At 35.7% G+C, this 23,404-nt stretch overlaps 1 long non-coding RNA gene across 4 annotated transcripts in view; it reads left to right on the forward strand.

The window, feature by feature from the left end:
- The window catches only part of LOC110743997, a 30,915-nt gene continuing 7,511 nt past the window's right edge, over positions 1 to 23,404 (forward strand). The window contains exons 1-4 of one of the 4 annotated variants that reach the window (XR_002523932.2): positions 1 to 1,049; positions 1,863 to 1,916; positions 16,519 to 16,632; positions 17,386 to 17,454. This is a non-coding gene — a long non-coding RNA (uncharacterized LOC110743997). Of the gene's footprint in view, positions 1,065 to 1,862; positions 1,917 to 16,518; positions 17,455 to 21,139; positions 23,333 to 23,404 lie in introns of those variants that run through there. The other 3 variants (XR_002523934.2, XR_002523933.2, XR_002523931.2) reach the window with 3 other exon arrangements.

The raw sequence follows: 23,404 nt of genomic DNA on the forward strand, positions 1-23,404 counted from the left end.
TTAAAAATTAAAAGTTACAATCTGTTTTTCCATTATATTTTAATTGGTATGTCAGTTTACTCTCCTATAATTATGCATTATGTGTACTTCTGAAGCAATTCCAAGTACATTTTACTGCATTGAAAGATTACTGTATCAAAAGATTCAAAATATTACCAAGAATAAGATATTTACTTACCTTATTTTACAAAAATTACAAAATTACATAATTTTACACCATGAAATTAATGATAAAACCATTTTGTTAACATTCTCAATCTTTTTGATGGAAGGACTTCTCAGCCTCTTATTTTTAACACAGATTTCATGTGTGCATAAAGCTGTGATTTTTTAAATTCTTTTTTTTTATTATTGTACTTTAAGTTCTAGGGTACATGTGCACAACATGCAGGTTTGCTACATATGTATACATGTGCCACATTGGTGTGTTGCACACATTAACTTGTCATTTACATTAGGTACATCTCCTAATGCTATCCCTCCCCACCCCTGTACCACAAGACAGGCTCCAGTGTGGGATGTTCCCCTTCCTGTGTCCAAGTGTCTCATTGTTCAATTCCCACCTATGAGTGAGAACATGTGGTGTTTGGTTTTTTGCCCTTGCGACTGGTAATGGGGTGGCTTTGTGCATCACAGAGTCCATGGCAGGGACCAACATACAACTTCATGGAACACAAGTTGGTCAGACATTTTCCCCACCACTACCCTATGTGTGAAAGAGTTAGTTGCTACTAGATACCCATGCCCTTGTGCACTCAATCCTTCGCCCCCAACCTCTGTATTGTGCCATTATGCAACAGTAGAAAGGTATAGAATACTTCCCCATCCTGTTGCCTTCAGACCTTGTTATTTGATTGAGACTGTCTTAAGCCAAGATATGATAAATAATTCTTAGCTTTTACTTCCCCTCTTGCACTCTTGGATTCACATGAGAAGGCAGCCGACATCTTCTGATTCAAGGAGAATGCAGAGACATGTGGAGTAGAATTAATTCACCCTTAGACCTGGAAAGTCCAGCCATTCTTCAACTTGAAGCAGACCTTTCCCCAGTAAGCTGCAGACCTGTGAGCAAGAAAAATAATTCATGATTGTAACTGAGATTCTGGGATGGTTTGTTACACAGCAAAAATTGACTAGTACAGACCACAATATCCTGTCTAAAAATGTCTCCTTCTCCCTTCATTTTACAAATCAAATGTGCATTTTCCTTCCACTGAAACTTTCTAACATTCCTACTGCATTCATACATTAGGCCCTCCTAGCAAGATTCCCCATTGTTATTTTAAAGTTATTCTCTGGAATATTCTTGCCTCTCTCATTACTTTATAAGTACTAACTTATGAAGTATTTGCAACATACACCTTCACTCTACTGGCTAGGTTAGTAGGCAAGTGCCTGAAGAGCATGAAGATGAAATGAATACAAGTATAGATTCTAGAAAGAAAGATGTGGTTATGCTGTTCCATTCGCCTCTAGCCTGTGAAACCATATCTGTGGACCTAACTCTGAACACTATCTCCAAAAGAGTTTCAATTAACCAGATAAAATACGCCATAACTTTAAGCAGAAACAAAATTCAAAGATTAAATCTACTAAATAAACAAGGTCTGTGCTGGGGTGTGTGTGTGTGTGTGTGTGTGTGTGTGTGTGTGTGAGAGAGAGAGAGAGACAGAGACAGAGACAGAGAGACAGAGAAACAGAGAGAGAGAGAGGAGAGTTTTCTTAAGAGAAGGAAACAGATACAACATTTTGTCTTTAAATATTTGAAGAATACTTCTGCGGATGGAAAATAAACTTGCTCTGTGGAATATAAGTAGTGAGAACAAGATCTAATACCCAGAAACTTCTTCTCTGATTTGCAGAGATGCTGCTGCCATTCGGAGTCACTGGATATGGAATGGGCCACCTCAAGAAATGTAAGTGTGCTTTCACTGGAGACTGTCTGCAAAGATTATACCCACCTTTCATAAACATAATGTAAGAGATTCGTGCCTCACATAAATGATAACAATATCAATGAATGTTAATGGAGTGTTTAATTGCCACCACAACCAACCTTCAAACCTTCCTTCCTTCCTTCCCTCCTTCCTTCCTTCCCTCCTTCCTTCCTTCCTTCTTTCTTTCCATCCTTCCCTCCTTCCTTCTCTCCTTTCTTCCTTCCCTCCTTCCTTCCCTCCTTCCTTCCCTCCTTCCTTCCTTCTCTTCTTCCTTCCTTCCTTCCTTCTCTCCTTCCTTCCTTCCTTCCTTCCTTCCTTCCTTCCTTCCTTCCTTCCTTCCTTCCTTCCTTCCTTCCTTCTCTCCTTTCTTCCTTCCCTCCTTCATTCCTCTCCTTCTTCCACCACCCTTCCTTCCTTCCTTCCTTCTTTCCTTCATATTTCCTCTCCCTCCCTCCTTCTAAGCTATTTCCTCCCTCCTCCTGCTTAAGCTACTGATCATCAAGCTGTAGCCTTATATTATTCCAACCACGGGGGTTGCAGTAGCCAGCAGTGTGTTTTCCTGCACCTGACCTCATGGAGCATTCCTTTGAGTGGTAGAGACTGATAATAAAAGTAAACTAATAATTAAGTATATATTGTAATAAATGCAAAATATGAATAGAGAGCACATAGAGGGCATAGTTGATATATTTGAAAATTTGCCAGGGTTTTCCTATCTCTATGCTATTGTATATTTTTTCACCAGTCTGGTCTTGAGGCCTGTCTCATGATAGTGGCCATAAGCTCTAGCCTTGCCTGAACAGAAATTCAGGGGATTTAGTCTTGGATGACTACAGTATGCCTTTTATCAGATATTTCTTTATTCTGGCAGACTACCTAATGCCTAAGTGTCCAACCTGTGACAATGTATCCCTCTAGAAACTTATTTATACTAAGACACCATTGTGACTTTTGTTTGACCTGTGTTCGGTTTATTCCTACCAAGATATCGACTCTGTAGGAGGTCCTAACTGGGAAAGAAGTTAAGTTTGGGTGGTTTATTCAGGTAAAAGACAGAGTAGGCAACTCAAAACAACATTAAATAGCAGAAACAATTTATTATTTACAGGTCCCAGAAAGAGAGGGCAGCATACCCTCGAGGACCAATGGGAAAAGGCTATTAGTCCAGGACATGCATGCCCAACCAGTGGGTGGGGAATGAATGAGAGTGAGCCAGAGATCTGTGTGCTAAAGTCTTTATTATAATCCATGGCATTACTTAGGTGGGTTTCCTGCAGCAAGTTCTGATGGTGGGTTTAGAGCAAGCGGGAATGAGTTCCATGGAGTCCACTGTGACTGAGAGGCAGTCACTGTGGTGTATATGAGCAGTGCATGAGGTGTGTGGAGTCAATAAGTTATATCAAGCTTTTCCATAGGAAGATGATCACCGGGAGTTGGTTGTATAAAGTAGATATCTGGATTGGACACATTAAGAAACTAGATGGAGGTGGAAAACTGTAAGCAAGGGTGACTATGCCCTGCTCCTGATATGAAAAAATTAAACACATTCAAAATGGATGCCAAGGCAACATAAAATTATAATTTTCTATAAATCCTAATTACAGATAAATACACTGAGCTTCAGACAGGTTAACATCCAACAGCTAATATGTGCCAGAGCTAGATTTCAAATTGAGGTCTATCCAATCTCAATGTTTGCATTTCCATTGCACTTCAGTGGGCGGTGAAAGTAAGTCCCTAATAAGGCACTTTCAAACCCCAAGATGCTGAGATTCATATGACATATGCTGTGTTCACAGATATCAGTGATTCAACAGTAAAGCTGCTTTCATAGCAACCATTTAATTATTTTTAGTAGCATTAGAAATATTTTTCTTTTTTTTTTTTTTTTTTTTTTGAGATGGAGTCTTGCTCTGTCGTCCAGGCTGGAGTGCCATGGCGCCATCTCCACTCACTGCAAGCTCCGCTTCCCGGGTTCACACCATTCTCCTGCCTCAGCCTCCCGTGTAGCTGGGACTACAGGCGCCCGCCACCACGCCCAGCTCATTTTTTAAAATGTATTTTTAGTAGAGACGGGTTTTCACCGTGTTAGCCAGGATGGTCTCGATCTCCTGACCTCGTGATCCGCCCGTCTCGGCCTCTCAAAGTGCTGGGATTACAGGCGTGAGCCACCGTGCCCGACCTAGAAATATTTTTCAAATTAAATACTGGTATGAAATTAAAATAAGAAGAAATATGGTAAAGTATAGGCTATAAAGAAGGATGGGACCATTAGTCTAAACATAGTAACCTGCATTTGTTTAAATACATAATGCTGTAAGATTTCCTGTGAACCCATTGAGAAGCTATGTTTTGTTTGTATTCAAAATCCTGCCTCAAAACTTGGTATTTTCCCATAAAAGTGAATAAACTGGTAAGGAGGAGTTATTTTCTGAGATACTTGCTGCAAAATCATGTAGACTGTAAATCTGTCTGAAGAATAGACCTGAATATTCTTTGTTATGTTCTTCCTAGGTATGGCATTCAGTTAAATAATTACCAGGGATTTAACTGCAAGGCACCAAAAAGAGACAGTTGTGTATATGAAACACATGCTGAGATTGCACTCAAATAACCTGAGTTCAAGTCCCAGCTCTAAGCCTCAATGTTCTTTGTTCTATCTGTAAAGTAGGCATAACATTGCTGATTTCACAGGGTTGAATGCTGAGGGTTGAAAAGAAGTGTTGTGCTATCCATAGAGAAACATGTCTTTATGGCTGAAGCTGGAAGCCATTATCCTCAGCACACTAACACAGGAACAGAAAACCAACACTGCATGTTCTTACTTATAAGCGGGAGTTGAACAATGAGAACACATGGACAAAGAGAGAGGAACAACACACACTGAGGCCTGTTGGGGGAGTGAGGGGAGTATGGAGAGCATCAGGAAAAATAGCTGATGCATGCTGGGCTTAATACCTAGGTGATAGGTTGATAGCAAACTACCATGGCACATGTTTACCGGTGTAACAAAACTGCACATCCTGCACATGTAACTGAACTGGAACTTCAAGTAAGGTAAAATTTTTAAAAAGATAACATAAAAAGGAAACATGCCCTGTTATAAAACCAAGCCCTAAGATATGCTGCATTTGTCTAGAATAATTTCAATAGTTTCTAAATGTTCAATTTTCTATATACAGTGAATTTAAGCTTGTATGTCTCCCATTACACATAATGTTGAATCTCCCTTACCTCAACAGTTAAGAATTGTCCATTTATGGCTTATGGAATTGTTTCTGTCCTAATCTCTCTTGGAAATTTTTCTTTTGCTACCCTACTAATCTTCTGTGCCCCACGCTGTTTCTATCTCATATCCGTTGAATTAAAATGGATGTATCTTTGTTCCAGGGTTGAAACTATGTTTAGGGAGCCCTCCTTTTTCTATCTGCATTTTCTTAAATGGCATCTCCCACATTCATGGATTTGTATTGCTCTGATTCTCACTGTTTCTAATTTGGTTCTGATTAAAATTTTCAATCTGCTGTAACGTTAAGAATGTGTGCTCTCTTTTAATATGTGCTGTGTGAAGTGCCTACCTGTAAAGCCAGAAGTAGCAGCCTTTTCTAGTAGGGAAGGGACACCTGGGTTGTTCTGGATGTTGGTTGTAAGTGAATAACATTCAGTTGGTCACAACCTGAGACAGCCCTCCCTGCTGTGTAGATGTCAATGACTTTAGGACGTGCGCTGTGCTGCGCTGCACACATTTCTCTAGTATGCTTCAGCCTCCGATGTGTTGTTTAATTGTTTCATGTCCAGTATGTGAAGGCTATGAAAGTGTTTTAAAATCTTTAAAATTCTCCTTATGGAAATTTTGTAATTTTGTGTTATTACTATCATTGGCATCACCGTTGTGAGCTCTTGTGCTTTTCCTATATCACAGAGCAGGCAACTGTCTATAGGAAAGGCTCTTCCCTCTCAAGTTGCTGCCTAATCTTGAAATTACCGGTACAAACATATTATATATTTATTATTTTGGATTAGATTCATTTAATAAATATTATCAAACACCTTTTATGTGCTAGGCACTCACTCATGTTCTGAAAGGTATAGTCATTGGTATTATACTATGTACATTTACAAAATACGTTTAAAGGGATCATAGGGTATTATCATTGCTCTTTAATGGATAAATATTAATGAGTGTTTAAATACCTTGTAGGTTACAGTTCTCAAAATTGTCCCTAGACCAGCATCATTAGTATCACCTAGGAACTTCCTGGAAATACCCTGCTAAATCAGCATCACTTGGGAAGTTCCTGGAAATATCCTTCTAAATCAGAAACTCTGGGGGTGGCTCCCAGCAATGTGTGTTTTAATAAACCCTCCAGGTGATTCTGATGATCCTTGAGTTTGGAACCCAGTGTTTTACAGGATGCCAGTTATAGAGATGGTGGCAACGGTGATGGGAGTGGGGAGGTAGGAGAGTTGAATTTGGATCATCTTAGGAGAAAATAAGTAAATGGTATGCACTTCCGCTATGTAAGGAAAGGCCTTGGCTGGAACAATTCAGTAAAGGGATGTGGAAAGACTGAATTTTACCACTTAAATAGAGGGTGTCCAGATGAACAGAGATATGAACAGCGAAAAGTATGAACTAAAAAGCTACTGAAAACTTACATCAGGTATGTCATTATTATACTCAGAGATGATTGACTCAGTAGTGAACATTGTTGACATTTGAGCCCCAGTCTGTCCTTGCAGGCAGTATTGCAGTGTCTGTGCTTATGGATCCTTACAGCAGCACACGTTCTATAAATGCTTTGGTGTCATACTGTCTTTTATTCTGCTGTAACTGGCGTATCTTTCCAGTTGGCTTTATTCCTGAAATTTCTTATGTTGATAACTTGTCCCACTGAAGGTGTCATCTGCAGTAATTCACATACCACAACTATAAGAAGGATGGGATAACATAACCACCAAGGAGAACTTTAGCTTTGTTGATATAATTACTCTTTGTAGGTCTTCTGAAAGACATTCTGGTTTACTCATGTATGTGTGTATATGTGTTTTAGTGTAATATACATAACTATGTGCATGTGAGTGTATGTTTCCAGAGACCTGCTTAGCGAGAAAAAGGCAATATAAATTTTATTTCATTACCTGCGATGAAAATGTTTGACTATAAAAGGTTTCTTTATTCAAGTTGCTAAGAATGTTCCTGCTTTTAGTCAGTTCACAGCACTTGCATTGTCAGCATACACTTTATAGAATTTCTCCTGTGAACTTCTCGTTAACTTATATTAGTGTCCAAGCCATTAAGTTTGGATTTAGACTATAAAGGGAAAATAAACCAGTCCTTCGCTTCATTATTGATTATATGTGTCATCCAAATCTCTCCTTCCCAGTGGCAAAGGCCCTCATGGTCATTAATATACTCATTCTTCTTTAATTAGTGATTGTAGGAGCTTCCAACTACACTTTCAGATTGCATTGTGTCATGTTGCTATTAAAAACAAATCATTCTTCATTTAGTTAATGAATACACCTTAGGGACTCTCAATAAATATTAATTAAATTGTATTTCATGTAGTTAGGATTCTATTTGAATAACACAATCTGTGTCCAGATAGAACAAATGGCTAGGAATATTGGCAGGTATGTTTTATTTGGAAGAGCGTAGAGTATGTGCTTGGCTATAGAAAAAACAGAGCAGTGTAGACACAGCAGTGGTCAAGGGAAGCATTATAAATCTCCAAATCCCAAATATGAGTTTGGTCAAAAGATGGCAAACTTTATAAATTTCCCTCAATTAGTTAGAGGCCATAGAACATAAACTGTAATTAAACTGAACATATTTTCTTCCTTCCCTCTACTCTTTCACTTTTCCTTCTTTCCTTGAACATTTACTTCATTCCTTGTATTAATTTATAATACACACACATCAATTGTGAAAATGCAGTGTAGTGAGGAGTACTCTATGAAACTAGAATGGTAAAAAGTGGAGCTCTGGTTTTACTTGCTGGCTTGTATTTTCAGACAAGTTACTTTATATCTAGGATTTTAAGTTTTCCCTTCAGTAAAATTTCTGTGAAATTTACTTGTAGAAAGGCAGTGTTTTATCTGTGCATTTCTCACTCAGTAACACTTATTGATTATCTACTATGTTGCAGAGACTGTGCTGTGTGCCCTAGTGGATGCCTGTGATTCCCTGACATGTGCAAGATACATTGCTAGACTCAAAGAGGAAAATATATTAGAAGAGAAACGGGGATAATATTTAAGATTTTAAATATCCAAGTGCTCTGTAGGCACTCATTTAATTCTCACTATGATGTTGTGATGTGAGAATAATTATAAACCAATGCTAAAAGAGTAAGGAACTGAGGCTGAGCTCAAAGATTATTTAGTGAATTTTCCTAGGTAATACAATTTTGAGATGGTAGAAATGGACTATAAACCCACAAAATCTTACCATAGAGCTTGAGATCTTAAAAATATTGCCTCTTGGCCGGGCACAGTGGCTCACGCCTATGATCCCAGCACTTTGGGAGGCTGAGGCTGGTGGATCATGAGGTCAGGCGTTCTAGACCAGCCTGGCCAGTATGGTGAAACCCCATCTCTACTAAAGATACAAAACTTAGCTGAGCATGGTGATGCATGCCTGTATTCCCTGCTACTCAGGAGGCTGAGATAGGAGAATCTCTTGAACCCAGAAGCAGAGGGTCCAGTGAGCCAGGAACGCACCACTGCACTCTAGCCCGGGTGACAGAGTGAGACTCCATCTCAAAAAAAAAAAAAAAAAAATGGCTTCTTTCACTCTAAATACATAATATAATATGCTATATATATATATGTTATATATAATCATATACAGAAAATTGTACATAGGATAGGTAGCTATATTTATATCCCATTTTGTTCTAAGATTTTTTTTAAAGACAATACAAACATAATATTTATATTCCACTTTGTTCTAAGGTTTTTAAAGGTGATCATATATAAATAAGTCAGCCCACGAGTATCTTCCGGTCCCCTAGGAAACACAAATAAAATATAATATTAGAGACATGTATGAAGTCCTATCAAAATGCTAAATAAGGTAAAATCAACTACCTAGATAACCTAAACAAGCTGTTTCAGAGGAATAAATATTTAACCTATGCATGGGAAAACAATAGACATTTACCAAGAACCGAAGGAGGTGAGGTGAGGGAAAAGTATTCCAGGCAGAGGGTAACATGAGCAAGGACATGACTTTGGAGTTGCAGTACCATAGGATAAAATATTTACTGAGATGTAAGAATCCCGTGGATTAAAGAAGGAACAACACTGAGCTGGAGAGAGGTCTTCTAAGGTCAATGTAAGTGCCCAAGCAAGAAACTGTGTTATCTCCAATTTACAGATGAAGAAATTGGCATAGAGAGACATTATAATTCAATGTCTTGTCATTCATGAAAATCAACAAAGAGGACTTCACTTACATCTAAATCTTTAGGCTTATAACTCTCTAAAATCATACTCAATTATGAAAAATCAAATTTATCAATGTGTGAGAACAGTAGAGGGCACATCAAAGAAAGCCAGAAATGACAGGAGAGTAGTGAAAAGCTTATCAACGAGAAAAGTCATAAGAAAACAATACTCTTCAACTGGGAAGTTGTTGTGAAAGCCTAAGAGGTAGAGAAGATTTTAGAATTGCTGACATTAATAACATTACAGTGAATCATTTAGAGATACTCAAACAATTCTGAGGATTAAGGAGAGATTAGATAGCATATGTTTTAGTAGAATAAAAAGGTAAGTGATTGTAGAGTAGCATAGAAATTATCATTGAATGGCTAATACTCATGTTCAGGTTGATCTGGAAGGTAAATGGAGTTAGGAGACCTAGGAGTTATATACCCAGTAACAGAAATATGATGTATATGAAATCTAGTGAGGCATTTGACGTTATGTTTCTTGTTTACTCTGCTCACAAAAGGAAATATTTTAGCTAGAAGATAGTGTGATTATATGAATAAGTGACTACATGCCTGATTATATTCAAGAAGTGCTGAATAATTGGTTGATTCATTCTTGGTGTTACTCTGATTCAGCCATACTGGCTTTTTTTGTTGTTCCTTGAATAGACCAAGAATAATTATACCCCAAAGCTTTGCTGTTTTTCCTCACCTAGATATTGTAATAGCTTTTTTTTTTCCACTTCATTTAAATCTTTGCTCAAATATCACCTTAGGAAGGTCTTCCCTGATCACTTGTTTAGAATACACATACTTATGCTCAATTTGCATTACCATAGATTTTTTATTTCTACATAGCACTAAACAGTATCTACCATTATGAACTTATTTGTCTCTACCACAAACGTCAGGATTTGTTTTTAATGTAGTAACTTTGACTCTACACCTACTGGCATACAGTAGGTGTTTGTTAAATATTTACTGAATCAAGGAATGTCTGATCATCATTGGGATGGGATTCCTTGCAGAACTGTGCAGAAATGTCCTGTTTTACTCAGTAATTATATAAAGACATAGATGGCTTTTCAAAATGATGGAAACTCCAGGGAAGATGGCAGAAGGAGTAGATATGTTAGAAAAAGCTCTATGCATTTTTAATACAATGCTTGGAATAGAGATGTTATGGTCAATCTCTGTTTACCATATGCTCTAAATAGGTTATTTGAATCAAACAGATGAATGACCCAAAGCTAGCAAAGAATCCCTAATGTGATGCACTATAGCATTGTGACTCAGAAAGATTTCAAATAAAATGATGAAATAGGCTACATCTAAGAAAGTGAAATGTAACAGGAAAACTGTGAAAACTACACTTGGATTTAACAAACAAAACTGCATTGAATTCAAGGGAGGTGATGGCACAATTAAAACTAATTCATAATGAAATAAATTCAACCTAGTCAAGACATGGAAATTGTAGTAAACCATAAATTGTATTATTATGTAACAAGGCTATTACAAAAATTGAGTCAATATGTGGCTTTGTAAGCTAAAGCAGTGTCTAAAGTACTAATAATTCCATTATAGTGTATGTTAAATATAGCACATCTGAAGTATACCCTTCAAATTATGCATTCATTCATTTGATTAGTAAATATATATGGAGTATCTACTATGTGTTAGGCATTGTTCTCAGTACGAGGATGGGGTAAGCATATCTCCACACCTGATGTCTTTGTGATAGTATGTTTTTTGTTTGTTTGTTTGTTTTTTGGTTTTTGTTTTGTTTTGTTTTGTTTTTTGAGACAGAGTCTTGCTCTGTCGCCCAGGCTGGAGTGCAGTGTGCAATTTCGGCTCACTGCAACCTCCGCCTCTGGGGTTCAAGCAATTCTCCTGCCTCAACCTCCTGAGTAGTTGGGATTACAGGCGCCCGCCACCACGCCCAGCTAATTTTTGTATTTTCAGTAGAGACGGGGTTTTACCATGTTGATCAGGCTTTTCTCGAACCCCTGACCTCGTGATCCACCCACCTCGGCCTCCCAAAGTGCTGGGATTGCAGGCGTGAGCCACTGCTCCCAGCCCGATAGTATGTATTTTTGAACCAGCGGAAGGCTACTTCCCTCTCTGCACCCCAAGTTTATGGACTTATTGACAAAGCATTGGCGTGCATTTAGCAATAATATATATGATGAGGAAAAAAGATGAAATCAGTAAAAACAAGAAGGTTTATCTGAAGTATTTGTATCTTAGGTATTTATGATTTTTTAGAGAGTAAAAAATGTATTGTGTATTGCTCTGAAGTTGAGAACTAACGCCTACAGATGAATTTAAACATTAAATAGGACTTACGTCTGCACAAGTCCAAATTAACTACCTCTTGACATCACTCTCCTCAAAGTACTAATCTCTCCATCTGTAAATTTCTTAAACACAGAAGAGAATTTCGCCTTCAAGAGTAGTTTAGGCATTCTTTATTAGAGTTCGGAACAGGTCATTTCCAATTCTAGATTTCTGTAAAAATGAATTACAATCTCTGAAGCAGATTCCAGAAGGACAACCGAAATGTGGTAAGTGGGTGGTGATCAGAGTGTGTTTAGAAAAAGAAATTTTACAGTTTGTGATCTCAGAGTTTAAAACATTCTGAATGATTTACAAGAGCTCTGGTAGGACTGTGCTTATTTTGTGAAGCTGAGGGGAAGTGAAGCACAGTCCCGAAGTCGAAGATAGTGGTAGGAAATTTGTGAGTAGACTAAAAAAGAGAGGAGGGATTAGAATAGGGAGGAAAATTGTGACTCAGTTACTAAAGCCATTAAACTTTGTCTGAAATGAAGGCAAGTAAAAAGGTGTTTGTATGACTAATGTGGAAATTTTAAAAAGCTGAAAGTTGTAGCAGAATATTCCAATCCCCTTTATAAACTTACTTTTCTTTGTGGAAGGTGGGAGATGGTACAGTGGAACTGGTGAAGGTTTGTGGAAAAGGATGATATCAGGACGAATACAGGTTTCTTGGAAGTAAAGAAATGGGAAGAACTTTTGTGAAGGTCAATGCCACAAGATGATTTTATTGAAATCAAGTAGAAATATCAAAGAAATATAAGATTAAAGATGGAAAAAACTTTTAGAATATTAACTTGAGCTATATAGCCAACAAATCATAGAAATTGCTAGAGGGAGAGATTTGCACCCAGGTGAGTAATTAGGGATAGTGGGACGATAGAAGCAGAGATCTAATGGGAAGACTGGGGGAACTATTAGGAAGGTATCTCTTAAAGGTTGATGTGGAAATGGCTGAGCAGGGTAATTTTTGCTATTGAAGATAATTCCTTCTCAAATTTTATTGGTTATGCCAATGTTGATTTGAGAAAATATGTTTTTGGGTAAGTGGAAAATACATTCCTTTCTTTGACTAATAAGAGGAGATAACAGATAGTGATTGGGGCAGAAGTAAAGATTAACTGGTAAAAGAGGTATAATGACTCCAAAAAATTAACTATAACTGTTAACTTAAGAAGACATATTAAGGCTGCCCGAGAAAGAGTAAAATTATGTCTTCAAAGTCAAGTTAATTGAGTAAAGGAACTTTATATATTGTAACTTGCCAATTGTGTGCACTGCTTTATTTCAAGATCCCTTGCACTGTGGCAGAACATAGACAGAAAAATATTGTGATGAAAGGCACAGAATGTGGAGTGGTAATTCCTGGGTTTGAATCCAAGATCTGTAACTTACTCACTACCATCTAACTTTGAGCAAGATATATAACATTCCTGTGACATAGTTGTTGTTGTTTTTTTTAATTTATAAAGTTGATATACTAAAATGCACTTCAGATAGTTATTGTGAGGATTAAAATTAGTTGATAAGTGGAAAAAGGAAAAATATAAATGTTTCTGATATATAATGAATGTACTGTATAGGATAGGATAGCTATTAAAATTCTGAATAAATGGCCAAGTGGACTGGTGCACCTTTTTATAAGATTATCCATTGTTGTTGAATCTTATTACTATAGGTCTTGTCAAGAGGCAAGGAAAACAAATGCAGAACCTCTTGATTAAGGATTTCTCTGGGGTCTTTGTTTATCACTGCTATTTTCTTTAAGGCACAAGTAAGTGGAAGAGTTATCTTTCATTTCTTTGCTCTGATAAGATTGGCAGAATGAATAATAATTTTAAAAAAGTGATTTATCTATATCCCTTTATGGAAATGTCTGTGTACCTTTTGTTATCAGAGATTTGGAGCTGCCTGTTTTCTTACATTATTAATGTTCTCCATGGCATCTAAAATGCCCTTTTACTCTAATTTGATCATTCTCAGTATCAGTCCCCAGTAACTTAGGAATCCATATTTCCATAAATGCAATCAAATCATCTTCTCCTTTAGAATTCACCGACCTTAGAGTCTAGTAATACACAATCAACTTCGGTTTTTTAACCACTCAATCTTGTTTAGCAATACTTGATTAGATTCTATCATCCTACTCATTAAAGATTCCATCTGTTTAAAACTTCTTTTCTGTTTATAACAAAATTTCTTTCTTGATCTCTGCGTTCTTTATGGCTTATTCACTTTTTGAATTTTGTAATCCAAAAGGAGTATTTGTGACATGTTTTTATTTTCTTTTTGCTTTAAAAAATATGACTTTTTAAAAGAAATTACATAATTTTAAATCAACAAATTAAGAATTCCAGAGAGGCTATCCCACTTGGCACAACAGAAGGATAGACTGAAATGAAATATAAGGAATGCACAGCATCAAGGGACAAGTTCAGCTAAAAAACACAAAAGAACACAAGGAAATTTTTGAAGATGATGGATATGTGTAATACCTTGATTGTGGTGAAGGTGTTTTAATTAAGGAAAAAAAAAAAAATCAGAAGAATGGGAGGATTTTGACAATAGGTACCAAAAAGTTAGTCAAGGGATACTTCAAAACTTAAGTGAAACATTTGTCTGTAGGAAAGATGTTTAGAGGATGTATTGCATAGAAGTCCTTAAAAGGATCCAAGATCAAGAACTGGGAAACAGCCCAAGCATGGTGGCTCACGCTTGTAATCCCAGCACTTTGGTAGGCTGAGGTCAGTGGATCATGAAGTCAGGAGTTTGAGACCAGCCTGACCAACATGGTGAAACCCCATCTCTACTAAAAATACAAAAATTAGCCTGGCGTGGTGGCACACACCTGTAATCCCAGCTACTTGGGAGGCTGGGGCAGGAGAATTGCTTGAACCCAGAAGCTGGAGGTTGAAGTGAGCTGAGATTGTGCTATTGCACTCCAGCCTGGGTGACAGAGCGAGACTCCATCTCAAAAAAACAAAAAAACAAAAAACAAAAAACAAACCCTGGGAAATACAGTCAAAGTAGGCTAGTATAGTGAGATGAGTATGGGCTCTGTAAAGAAAATTTCTTGGTTTCAAACACCAACTCTACCAGTTATCTCTTTGGTAAAATTACACAAAGTCTTTGAATGGCAAATTATCTTTCTATGCAATAGGAAGAACATAATTACTACTGAATGTTGGATTAGATGATATGAAATTCCTAATTCATTGGTATAGACTTTACTTTTTAGATGTTTTCACATTTTTCTGGCTCATATATATATATCTTTGAATGTGATCTACTGCAACATATTTTAGAGAATTAGATTTCAGCCACACTGCATTTTGTCCTGCATTTTGGAAACATTTTCCATTTTTTTTTTACCTGGAATGTTTCAACTGTCACATTGCTGACCTTGTCAGTAAATTCTAAGCTTACTCTCATTTACTCAGAGTCCTTCCCTGTACAGTGTATGGTGTCAACACATTTCTATTTTTCTCATAGTGTATACTATTTTGTGAAATTATTTTGCTCATTTATTGATACATTTACTGTTTGTCTCTCTCACTAGAATGAAAGTTCATTGAGAGTTTAGCTGTCTTACCTCTGTTCTGTAGACACTTAAATTCTATAGCAGTTTTTCTTTCACAAAGTAGGCAGCAAATAATTATTTTTTAAACAGATGATTAAATACTTACTAAATATGTGTAAGTACATAAGGCAGAACTTATTCAGGACTTAACTATTACTTGAGTAATAGAATAACCAGCTACCCAAGAAGAGTTGCAAGTAGCTTAAATAGTAGGAAAGAACTTATATTTCTTCTTTCAGGCTGTTTTACTTGGATAACCCAAATTTGCAGCAGAAATTCCTTCTCTGTGAAATAGTACACACTATATTTGAGAGGGATGTGTTTGGATAAATAAATCAGTAAATTTATATTGATTACCAATTATATACAAGGCATATAGATTATAAAGATGAACAAGAAATTGTAACTGTCTGTTAACCGTTTACAATCTGGGAGAGAAACAAACATTAGAAAATATCAAAAATTAAAGATTTAAGAACATATATTAAATAATAAAACAGGTCATTTATGCTTTTCCTTGATATTTTAATTATGAGAAAGTCCAATTGCTTAACATGCAACAGTGACAGAGAGATGGACAGTTATAGACTTCTTCAGGACTTATTGGCCACCCAAGAAAGTGGGCATTGAAAGAAATGTTGAATTCTGATACCCAACTGAAAAAATGAAGTCTGCTTTTGGGAGCAAATGGATTAGAGTATACCCCCTAGCTCACTAAAATCTCCTGACAAGTTCTAGAGTTTTCTGTCTCATTAAACTAATATTAAAGTATTTTACTACAACATCTAGTGCCAAGTCAGCTTTTAATAAACATGGATTAAATTAATTAATGAATAAAAATAAACAATAAAAAGCCTAACTTTCCATGATTATATTTTGGGATATGGATCTCAAAATCAGAATGTTAAAAATAGGATAGTGACTCATGGATATATGCCATTATTATCACATTTCATACTCAAAGCTGAGGCACAAGATGATGAAATGACTTGTCCAAGTTAGTTGCAGAGCTGAAAATCCAGATATTTTGCATCACCTTCTAACATTTTTTCTTTTTATGTAGCAGTACTAAAAAAAAAAAAAAAAAAAAAAAAAAAAGTCACTGATAAAGCAGCATATCATATCATGTAGGCTAGAAGTTTCTAATATAAAGAACATATGATAGCCCAGGTATTACAACTAAAGTGTGTGTGTGTGTGTGTGTGTGTGTGTGTTTTATCAACAGATACCATTGCATTCAACAGATCCTCAAGATGGCCTATGTTACGTAGGAAATATTACCAATGATTAGGCCTTGAAGAATTTGGAGAGGCAGAGGTAAAATGGGCATTCTAGTAAGGTAAGAACGTTTGTGGCTAGTTCAGGGAGTATTGAGTTGTTTCAAATCTGACTTGAACATAGGATTCATTTAAGGTATAAATTGGAGAAAGAACAGGTAAATTGAAAACAGACTTTGTAAAATTTTGAACCTAGATGTTATTGACTGAGCTATGAGTATCAATTAAAGGATATAAGCAACTGTGGAAGATACTAATTTATTCTTCTTTTATTCTATTTTTTTCGATGCAGTATGCATATGAGGCCTCGTAATGAAGTAACCATAAGAGAGGTGCATTCTATTTTAATCAGAAGAATAGACGTAAGGGTTACAATGTAATTTTGGAAAATAAACTAATTTTTCAAGACCACTGCAGCTACGTTTATGGACTATAAAAAAGAAATTATATAATTTTTATGTAAATGTTAAAAATTATTTATTTTAACTAATTAAAAATTCCTGTACTGTTTATTAAGAATTCCTTGTTCAATTAGTACATTCTTTTAATTTTAATAAAATTATGTTTAAATCATTGAATAATTTAATGTAAGTTTTGTAGAGCTAATATCCTTCAAAATTTATTTAAAAATTGAGATTGGACCCTCCGGACAGAACAGGTAAACTGTGATTTCTTTGATAATGTTGATGCTTTCCCATGGTAAATATAGCTTTCCCATTTTTTTATCTTATAAAGTTCAATGTATCTTGGGAAGAGGAATCCATGATATTATCAATAGTGTTACATTTTTCTCTACATTGCAACTCTTTTTACAGATGGATTTAAGACAGTATAAAAACACCTGTGAAATAAGGATGTTCCACATTGAAGTTGCATTTCAGAAGGTAATACAAGTGGTTCAACTTCTTGATTTTGCCTGGGACCAGCATTGCTATCAATGCACATTTAGGAAAAAGTTGAAGGTTATGCTTTTGCAGAAATGTTGATGAATTTTTACATCTTTCTGTACCTGGTCCCTTGGCCAATTGTGAGATAATTGGACCCAAATCTCTAGTCTAAAATCGTAAAGAACATTATTAAATAAACTGACTTCCAGAGGGAGAAGGAATACTATGATTATCAAGGGTTTGCATAAAACGTACACACACACACACACACACACACACACACATTATACATATATAATATATAATTTTTTCTTAAATAAAACCATTTAGTCATTGTGTAAAGCTTATTTTAAAGAATCTCAATTAGGAATCAGCCCAAATAGAAAGAAAAACAATATTTCCTCTTCTCTGAAATATGGTAAGCCAGATGATATGTGACAGAAAAAAAGTGTAATTATATTAAGTGGAGTAGACCAAATGGGGATGAGAACTGGAGCTTGACTTCAGGATCTAGAAGGATATGAGGCCAAACCCTGGTAAAGAACAGGTGATAGATTTTATTGAGATAGAACAAAATTAAGATTACGGTGGCAAGCAATAGGTGCTAAACCTGGAAATAATTTGCATAAGATAATTAAGCAATAACTAAAGATAAATCCGAGCGCAGAAGAAACAGAGCAAGAAAAGAAGCTCAATATTTGTAAATTAGAGTAGGCAAACTATTGCTATTAGAGTTAAATCATTCTGTGATTTACGTAAAACATTTCTCCTGGAGTTGGGATGGAAAATAGAGTCATAACCTATAGGTATCAAAGTACTGTGTTGGTTATTAAGGCTTAAATTTGAAGAAGGATGGTAGAACTTCATTGACAGCCTAAGGTACACAGAACACTTACCCTTAGGAAGTGCAGTAGTCCCACTGGAACCTGAGATCAAAGTGAAATGTACAAGTATCATTTGAAAGAAAAATAAATTCACCCTAAAATTAAATACTTATATACCTAAAGCTAAGGGTGTTTCCTTAGCTGGGTTGTTTTATTAGCTAGGGTGCTCCTTTAGCTAGAGCCACAGGAATACTGAATTCTGCAGATGAGAGTCAGATAATCTTAGTTGTGGGAAGAGAACAGCCAAGGGAGGCTGCCAGAAAGGGTGGGGATATGTAAGCCATTGCTCTGGGGTGTGTAAAGAAACAATAGACTCACTTTTTATTTGTATTTTACTTTTTGAAGTTCTTTATTTGAAATTTGTTTCAAAAATATACATGATGTATTAGTAGTACAAGCACGAAATCTATATATATTTATGCAAACACATATTTGTAGTGTAGGATCAAATATTTTCTTATTGATATAGGTGCTAGATCACAAATTTGGATACACAGAAGTAATGGGAAAGGCTGATAATATTTATGTTGGGAAGTCTTTAATTTACATTTTGTACCAGTTGAGAGAACTTGGAAATGTGTTATTTCTCTGTGAGTTAGTTTTCTTATCTGAAAAATAGGAATATCAAAACTTCCTCATAGTATAAATTAGCGTGCACTTGTCACACAATGGGCATTAAATTTATGACAATCATTAGTATTTTAAATAATTAATATTTCAATCATCTTTAAAAATCAAGTTATTTGTTTTCTTTTATTGAGTGGAGTTTTTTATGTGGTATTATGGTTATTAACCATTTATCAGATGTCCAGTTTGGAAATTTTTTTCCTATTCTGTAGGTTGTTTTTTCACTCTGTTGATTGTTTCACTCTGTTGATTGATTTTAGTTTGAGGTAACTCCGTTTGTCAATTTTTGCTTTTGTTGTCTGTGCTTTTGGGGTCTTATCCAAAATATCGTTGCCTAGACCCCTAGGCTTTTCCCCTATGTATTCTTCTAGCAGTTTCATAGTTTATGATCTAATACTTCAGTCTTTAATCAATTTTAGTTGATTTTTGTGTATGTTGTGAGAAAATGCCAAAAATTTCATTCTTCGTCATGTAGATATCCAGTTTTGCTAAATCAATTTCTCAAAGATACTGTCTTTCCCCATTTTGTTGAAGGAATAATTTCAAATGATTTATTGTACAGCATGGTGACTCTAGTTAATAAAATTATTATTATTATTATTATTATTATTATTATTTTTAAGATGGAGTCTCTGTCGCCCAGGCTGGAGTGCAGTGGTGCGGTCTCGGCTCACTGCAAGCTCCGCCTCCCAGGTTCACGCCATTCTCCTGCCTCAGTCTCCCAAGTAGCTGGGACTACAGGCGCCTGCCACAACACCCGGTTAATTTTTTGTATTTTTAGTAGAGACGGGGTTTCACCGTGTTAGCCAGGGTGGTCTCGATCTCCTGACCTCGCGATCCGCCCGCCTCGGCCTCCCAAAATGCTGGGATTACAGGCGTGAGCCACCGTGCCCGCAAAATTATTGTATTCTTAAAAAAATGCTAAGAGAGTAGATGTTAAGTTTTCTTATTACAGAAATGATAACCATGTTAGGTAAGGTTCATGTTAATTAGCTAGATGTAGTCAAACCACAATAGGTATATACTTCTAAATATCACCTTATATATGATAAATACATGCAATGCTACCTGTCAGGTTTTTAAAACGTAAAATAAAATAATAAGAATATTTAAAGCCTAGTTTAAAAACAGTATTATGAGAAAAATGATCAATATTCAGAATTGTATGCACTGTGAGGAAACATATCATAATCTAATAAGTTCTATAACAGAGATTTTTACAAAGTATTGTATACACAATTTTGTTAAAAATTATCTTTTCCCATAAAATTCTCCTAAGCTTTAGGCTATTGAATCTACCTAGAATTTATTTTATGCAACTAATTTAAAGAGGGAGAAAATATATGCACAGTAATGTTCATTGTTAGGTTAATTATTATAATGAAAATGTGAAGCAATTTAAGAAGTCATCACAAGAGGACAGTTCAAGTACTTCTGAAAATGAACACATAAGGCTGGCATGGTGACTCACGCCTGTAGTTCCAGCACTTTGGGAGGCCGAGGGGGACAGATCACTTGAGGTTAGGAGTTTGGGGCCAACCTGGCCAACATGATGAAAACCCATCTCTACTAAAAAGTTTTTAAAAAATTAGCTGGGCATGGTGGCGTGCACCTGTAACCCAGCCTCAGAAGGCAGGAGCAGAGTGCTTGAACCCAGGGTGGAGGTTGCAGTGAGATGGTGCCACTGCAATCCAGCCTGGGCAACAGAGTGAGACTCCGTCTCAAAAACCAAAAAAAGAAGAAAAGAAAAACTAACACATGAAAAAACTCTATGTCCTAGTGTTAAGAAAAAAGTATTGTTATTTGTATGCAGGATTAAGCCAGTAAAGTCTGCTATCTATCTATCTATCTATCTATCTATCTATCTATCTATCTATCTATCTATCTATCCATCATCTGTCTATATGTATCTAAAAAGAGAATAAATGAAAATGGCAACAGTTATATTAGGGTGGTGGACATATATTCAACTAATTTTCTTTATTGTTTCTCAAATATTTTACAATTTAATTATGTTATCTTTAAAGAAATATTTTGAAAGTAAGATATAGGAGACAATTGCCAATTTTCTTTTCTTGCCTAGTGATTCTTTCTTTGGAAAATAACCCTTATTCTACTCCATGTGATTCTGTGGACTTTTTAAATTATCAGATGATCTTTTTCTTTCACAGGTGTCTAACATAATCTGGGTTGGCCAATCAAAATACTCCACGTCCCTGGAAATAATGAATAACACTGGAGCAATCTTAGCTAAGAATAATCAGTATCCATTTAGGAATTTATGTGAGTTACGTTGCTAAGGTCACTCTTTTTGCAGCAGGTTGATCAGTTAATAGAATGAGTCTTGGGCCATCATTTTTACCATTAAGAGAGCAGCAATAAGAGACAGTGGGAAAGAAACAGACCCTTTATTATAAAACTTGAATTCATCCATATCTGAAGTTTTTAGCTCTAGAGTTTTTCCTTACTTGAGTTAGTAGATTTCCATGTTTCTTAAGTTTATGTTTGGTTTATCTTCAAGACACAAAATTTTGAGGAGATCAAAGAAAAAAAAAATCAACTAATGAATTAACAGTTCTCAACATCTGAAATTCCAAAGACTGGGTCTTTAGTACCTTGGTTTCACCTCAGAAATATGAATTATATGAACAATAAATAAAATGTTCTATTTCTTGCACTGCTTAAAAGCAATATTATTAATTAAACTTATGTATTATTCTGAACTCAGTTATTTGTGTTCATGGAGCACATTAGTTACAATCTCTCCTCAGCACAACTACTAGTTTATTTTCATTTTCCAAGAATTACAAAATTTCCTGTTTTCTACTTCAACTTCTCGAGACAGAATGCAAAGAGAACACCATAATCATTGAAGCCAGCTGCTGTTAATCTATTTTAGGTGACAGATTCTGGGACATTGTGACAAGAGTACGTAAATGACACCTTTAGATAATCCTAGAAGAACAAACTGCAAAACTATCACATAACTTTATTGAGCCAAGCGAAAAGAAAAGAAAAGAAAAAGATCAAACAGAACAAGAATGTTTGGAAAAATGTGAACAAAAGAAAGGGATTTGTGGAAGTTATTTTTACAATGTTTCTGTATGGATCCTGACACAGCAAAAAAAGACGCTGGAGTGCATACCACTTTTTTCAAGCTTTGTTGGCAGGCACTTCTCACTTGGGGGAGCTTTATTTTATTAAATGGCTGTCAGGAAAGAAAAGGGTCTGCATTATCACATTTTTCAGGAAGGGTAATCTAGTGCAACAGCTGTTTGCCTTTGTACATTATTTGTCATTCTTTCTCTTCAAAGGTATGTTTGGAGGCTTGATTTTGATTTGCAGCATGTTATTGTAAGTGTAAAATAGATAATGGGCAATGTGCACAAAGAAAGTCTAGATTTCATACAATAACCAAGTTATTTAGAAGACTACATGGAATTTGGAATTGTAACACTTTTCTATAGTTATGATTTTTGGATGTAAAGCTTATATTAGCGACTTTTCATAAACAATGCATGACTTTGAATTATGTGCTTCCTTTTTGATGAAATCTACAATGTAGATTGTATTATCTCTTTAAATGTCTCCCCTCTTCCCACCTGCCAAATACTAGATTGTAGGTTCCTTGGGTGCAAGGATTATGGTGTATTTCTCTTATTCATATTTGGAAACCAAGCATCTCACATCATGTCTGACATGTATTATTTCATAACTATTTTCTGAATGACTGACAGTAAATGGAGAAAAATTTATTCTTTCAATGGTTGTCACTTGTTACCTGTGACAGATATTTTGTCTGCAATTGCACATGATGTTATTTTAAATTCTGACTACTATATTTTCTGGTAGATAGTATTAAAACAAACAAATAAACTGGAATTGGATTTAGACAAGCCAGAACTTGATTATATCCATATGCCTTTATGGAAGAGTGGCTTAAAGAATGGCTCTATTTCATACCCATTTTCTGTAACTCATTCAGCATTTCGTAAGTTATATTCCACATAACTTTAAACCCAGGTTGTGGTAGACGACAAATGAACTCTATATCCAAGTACATTTGTAAATGCTACTTGAGTTCTATATCACCTTCCTGGAAATTCATATAGAAATCATAAAATCTCATCAAATGCCTTGAGAATATTTATTTTGTTTCACTGCATATAGTTTAACATGTCAAAACCATTGCTTGCCATTTTTTTGTACATAGAAATCTTTTTTTCCTCTAAAGTCTATTACCATCCCATGTTAATTATGAAGAAAACATATCAGGTTATGATATCCAATATATTTTAAGGTTATACCAGCGTTGTTTTTTTGTTGTTGTTTTTTTTTTTTTTGAGACGAAGTCTTGCTCTGTCTCCCAGGCTGGAGTGCAGTGGCACAATCTCAGCTCGCAGCAAGTTCCACCCCCCAGGTTCATGCCATTCCCC

Source organism: Papio anubis, chromosome 8 (genome assembly GCF_008728515.1).
Source record: "Papio anubis isolate 15944 chromosome 8, Panubis1.0, whole genome shotgun sequence".
Taxonomy (NCBI): Eukaryota; Metazoa; Chordata; class Mammalia; order Primates; family Cercopithecidae; genus Papio; species Papio anubis.